The 5917-nt window shown below is 38.6% G+C and overlaps 1 non-coding gene across 1 annotated transcript; it reads right to left on the bottom strand.

Annotated features, from left to right (window-relative positions):
- Nucleotides 1–5279: 5279 nt before the first annotated feature.
- Nucleotides 5280–5352, bottom strand: TRNAK-UUU (transfer RNA lysine (anticodon UUU)). Its single transcript has one exon. It is a non-coding gene; the product is annotated as a tRNA-Lys (tRNA).
- Nucleotides 5353–5917: the final 565 nt, after the last annotated feature.

The raw sequence follows: 5917 nt of genomic DNA, 5'->3' as shown, positions 1-5917 counted from the left end.
CTTCCCATGTGGACCAATCTCCATACCAGATGAAGAACCCACATAAAGAATCGACTTCTCATCATTCATAGAATCCTGCATATAACACTTTGGCTTTCAAGTCATGGTCACACCATTCCTTGTAAGTCTGCAATTCCTCAGGAGTGCAGTCAGTCGGAGACTCAACAGGGGGCGACTCAGTAAGTGTATACGCTATCCTTTCCGAATTCAAGACGATTTTCAGGTTTCTTAGCCAAGTGAGATAATTAGGTCAAGTTAATATGTGTTTTTCGAGTATTGCAGATAGCGGATTGCGAATCGAAGACTTTGTCACAATTTGTACTGAAGAGTAAAACAGATAAATGTTATTTACTATTTTAAAATATTTAGTAAAATATGAAGTATAGACTTTTACTTCATAAATTTTCGCTCCCACTGTTTTGACATTTTCACTACCCTCTAGTGAAAACGAGAAACTCCTTTCCTCAGGAGGTACGTAATGTCCAATTAGCGAATTATAATCCCGAGTAATATCAGCCAATCACAATTCCTAAAAGTTAGTTTCCAATTGCATCACCGTGCAACCCTCTACGTAAACTTTTGTCTCACGTTTGATTAGGACCCAATAATATGACGTCGTTCATCTTTACGTGTCAACCCTTAACCATCGATGTTGAAACTTAATGGACGATCGCCATTAGTTCCCTCAATAATATGAGCCGAAATCATGGGAGTTTCACGTAGTTCACATCACCATGTCAATGGATGTCACAGTTTTCTGGCACCCAGGGGCCCCCCAATAATATAAGCAGAGCCCCGAACAGGGGTAGCGTTCATCAAGCACCCATTGTCGATGGAAGACATGGAAATTATAAACAACTTATAATTCCATTTTTCGGGCTTGATATTAATTTTGAATCTTATTCAAAATGAGGGTTTTTAATTTTGAAAGGTCTCATCATTAATTTTATTTCAAAAGCTCGCCATGTTTGATCATATGTTTGTCGGATTCATGCAACTTTGTTATTATCATAATAATAACTCAAATACTCATTATTTATAACATAACATGCATATATTATAAACAGTAAACAAACAAGGATGAGCAATCGCCCCAATACTAATGGCCCGTGTGAGCTAAACACGGGCCTAGGTCCAATCCTAGGGAAATGCATGGGATGCAAATGCAACTATTACATTAGCTTCTAATATTTACATGTCTTCGATCTTCATAATCATCAAGGCCACCATCTTCCAATCTTGATCTTCCACTATACTAATATTTACAAATAAATATCCATGGCAAATAGGGATACATCTCATGGGGGTGGGAACGGGCCATAAACCAAGTCCACTTTATAAATTGATAATTATTACAATCATTCAACACAAAATATCCTGGCATACACCTAGCAAATTGGGCTTGGGCTTTTGATTATCCTTCATGCATAATATAACATATCATACACCATCAATTAATTATCACAATAATCAATTGATCCAATATTATATATATTGATCCGATCACTAACCGCCACGATTATAAACTAAATTAACAAAGTATACAAACTCCTTTGTCTACTTTCCAATTAATTTATTTATAACCGAATTTCTTGTAAATCACAATTTACTATAAATAATTAAAGTCGAACTTCAATTATTTATTTCATGAGAAAATATTTGCAAGTTTTGTAAATTTAAACTTAAGGGCCAAAAAAATCATTTTTTACCAAAAACATTTTGGCCCATTTAAATTTCACAAATATGTTAGCCATCCAATAGCCCAACAACTCAAGGCCCATGACACTTGATTATTTCAAAACACCTTTTGAAAACCCTAGTCGTCATTGCCGTCGCCAGAGCTCCGTCGCCGGATTCCGGCCAACATGCCAAAATTTTTTTTTTAATTTTCGAAGGGGGGGTTCGAGTAGCCCCTCAGGCTGCCCTTGCTGCCCAAAATGGGCAGCCCCTGCCCGAAATGGGCAGCAACATGCTGCCCGAAATTTCCCCAAAAACGGCCTCGATTTTTGTTGAAAAATTCATCTCATGCGGTTAGAAATTGACCTCAATATAATATCATGTATAAGTTACACAAAATAGTATCCATAGCTCCTGATACTACTTGAAAGGGATCGGTTACGGTGCCCGAAAGCGCAACGGAAGTTTCAAAATTTTTGTTTCAACTAGAACAAAACCGAGCACCTACTAGTAGTGTAGCAAATACAAAAACACAAAAATGACATTCATAGTGTGTTTAGAAAAATACCTATCAATCTTAAAATATTGATGTTGGCTGCAACTTAGTTGATATACAACTAAACTCTTGAATGGCAAGGCAAATCTTCAAGCTTCCTTGTTCTTGGACTCCTTTCTTCAAATTAGGTCCACCTCTAACAGAGTAGAACCACTCTAATTTTGCACTAGAAAAATTAGAGTATTTTTCATTGAGAAGAGTATATTTTCCTCAACCAAAATGAAGAGAAAGCCCATGCATGCCATCTATTTGGGTTTGTAACAATTACAAAGCCCATGGACTTTTATTTAAATATCTCAAACACATTTGAGACCATTTAAACTTTAGTTGATTTTACTCAAGCCCACTAGATTAATAATTATTTCTAATTGGGCTCTACAAGGCCCAATGTAATTTAATTAATCCAACACTTGAATTAATTTAATTATTTGGACTCTACTAGGTCCACTAGTGTTTAATTAATTCAACACTTGAATTAATTTAATTTAGTCCATAATAATGTTTATGAAAATAACAATTTTCAAATACATTATTTGTTTGGCCAACTTTTAATTTAGGAACACATTCATAAATTAAAAGTTACATTATCCACATAAAAGTTATACTTTTATTTTTTTTCTACGCTTATAAACTCCTTTATAAGCCGTTCAACACATTGAACTATTTTACTTCTCAACGGGATCTAGAAAGTTAGCACTTGTGTGAGCCTCAATGGTACATTGATACAACTAACCGTGGGTTCACATCTCCATGTGATTCGGACTAAACATGTCCTTATACGAACATACCCCAATTGCTCCATTCTTAATTATCAACTCCTTAATAACAAGAACGTCAGAACTCAAGTCTGATAGTACCCAACCAATCATGTTAAACGCCTAGCAGCATCGCTTACATGATTCCCTAGGTATCAAATGATAGTGCGTGCAAGAACCATTCTATTATGGTTAGCGTACAGTACGGTCCCTTCATCTCATATATCCCGACCGATTCGACAACCATTGGTATATCGAGAGTTGTCAATGAATCGATACTATGTGTCATGTCGTAGTTGCATCGATGGTGTAATCTATGAAACCCCTTTCATAATTACCACCATACTTTGATCAGAGATTTCAAACTACATACACATAGGATATCCATACCCGACGGTAAGCGGTGAATCCCCGACTACAATGCATCGACTTCTATATGTTTCGCCAAAACACCCAACCTTGCCACCTGATGACCCCATGAGAGTCGGTAAACAAGTCAAAGTGTAATGCTAGCACATAGAGTCTCAATGTTTTCCCGGGCCATAAGGACTAATGGTGTACAACCATAAACTAGGACGTTTCCACTCGATAAGTGAGAACCACTTGGAAAGTCCTTTATGGAGGGTTGTTCAGTGCACTCTACCAGTAGCACCTATCTGCATGCTTGGACATCACAATGTCCCCTACCAATGAAACATGGTACTCACATCGCAGATACTAATCACGAACTCGAGCGGCCTACATCCTTCTTAGCGGCGGGTGAATCGACTAGGAACTGTTTAGAATATACAGTATTGCAAATATGAGTTTCATGATACTTATCATATGAGCATCTCATATTCTTTCTACTATTTGTATATTCAAGGACTTTATCTTTGCAACTAGCATGGGTATACAGATAAAGAAGTGCCAAAACAATAATTTCAAATATTATTAAAATAAAGACTGTTTATAATGGAGTTTCATTGTGAACACTCGGCCAACACTTGGCTCGACGTGCACCTACTCTAACAACATCTTCAGGAGAGGTCTTTTTCCCAATGTTCCGCCAGTAGAGCACTTCTATGACAGTGTAGAGACTATCACAACAAGCATTGATGATTCGTCTAAAGAGGAAGTGGAGAAACAAAAGTATGGTCTAAAATTTCTAGCCGGGAGTTTTATTTTAGCCTGTCTAGTGTGCATATCAGCTAATATGAAGATGGATATGGAGGGGATTGGTTAGAGCTCTTATGAAAATTTCTTTTAATGTGTGAGGCTAACTATTTAACATAAGCAAATAACCTATTCTAATTTAAGCCCATCAGATTACTTTACTAACATTCATTCATACGTACAGGAACTGGTTTAACAAAAGGGGTCGAGAACTATTTATGTAGGTTTTTATTCCCAGGTTGTATTCGATCACAATTTGCCAAAGAGTAGCCCTTTAGTATGATTTCCCCATGGAATTCCTTTCCGTTTTCACTGCTGTCATGTGGTGGTCCCTAATGAGATGAAGAAAGAACATCATACTCTTCTTCGTCTTACTGATACTGATTGTGCTTTCCATGTTTGCCATATTATATATTCCGTATGTAAGGTTTTGGTCTTACTTAAGAATTATAGTGAGTTTCATTGATTGCGTTTCTACGCTTTCAAAAAAGTAAGTTTTTTGGGATGTTCATGTCCTTCGCTGGCTCCGATACATTTACATAAAAAATGATTTGTGGACTGACCGAACGGTGGGGCATCCCATGTGGCGCACCCTCAGACCAATAGAAGGGGATTTCGAACTAAGCTAACGAATGTGATTGGCTCCAAGCCGAAAGAAAGCGCTCAAGGGATTATGTCGAGATCAGGTTGTGACAGTGGAACAATCCATGCAGCAAATCTATTTGTGATGGTCAAATAAAGAAATTCAAAAATTGGCTCCGATACAAGAGATCGGCCCCAAAGCAAGGTATTGTATGGTGGATGCCAGCAACTTTCACTTGTTAGGAGTAGGGGGGCCGAACAAAGAGCTCTTTGTATAGGTTGGGTTTTCTGGGCTTTGATGCTTACCTCATTATTATGAAAATGGGAAGGTTTTCTAAAGGAGCTTTTAAGCTCTTTTGCTGGATTGTTGGTCCGCCCTATAGTATAGAATGAATAAGGAGAGGTTTATCGATGACTCAGCCACTCAACTACTACTCCTTACCTCACCCCCTTGTCACTTAAAGGGCGAAGTCGCGGAAGCGAGTCTAAAGGCCAAAGAATCATCTTTGAAGCCACGAATTAGTCCTTACTCATAGTAGAGTGTAAGGCAGGTTTGGGTTTAGCAGGACTTGAACCTGCGACCATTAGGTTAAAAGTCCAATGCTCAACCAACTGAGCTATACACCCCAAAAAAGATGTAGTAGAAAATAAGGATTGGTGCGGAAAAGAGGGTGGCCCCCCTTCTTCTCATCATATTAAAGGAGCGCGGCTCTGTATGAGGGTCGTACTACAGAGCAAGCGAAGGAAACGTAAGGGCGCGCGTTAGCACTCCTGCAAGAAAACGACCTAGCTAACGCGCCTCTTTATTTATTAGGTTGGGTACTTGTTTCCACTCATTGAAGATTCTATCTAAAAAAAAAAGTCAGCAGGGGATATTAAAATTGCTCTCACTGACACCATTTACGAGAAGGTGAGGGCGTCTTTCTTTCCAGCCGCTCAACAGTTCGAGCTTGGTTCCGATTCTACAAAGGTAGAATGGCTGGTCGAAGGCCCAGTACAGTAGGTAGCAGGCGTGTTTTGGCTCCCGAGCGAGAACGAGAAATAGGCGATGCACCATCCTTGCTGCTACGTACGTTTTCCTTGACAGATTCAGCCAATTGAATCCACACTCAAACTCAAAGTAGGACCAAAAGCTCGGGGCTCGACGAAACAGAAAGTATCAGCATTAAGAAATTTCTTGGGGAGTAGTGAA

The sequence above is a fragment of the Primulina huaijiensis genome, chromosome 9 (genome assembly GCF_012295235.1).
Source record: "Primulina huaijiensis isolate GDHJ02 chromosome 9, ASM1229523v2, whole genome shotgun sequence".
In the NCBI taxonomy this organism is placed as follows: domain Eukaryota; kingdom Viridiplantae; phylum Streptophyta; class Magnoliopsida; order Lamiales; family Gesneriaceae; genus Primulina; species Primulina huaijiensis.
The sequence above is the reverse complement of the archived record's forward strand: the minus strand, read 5'-3'. Positions and strand labels throughout refer to the sequence as shown.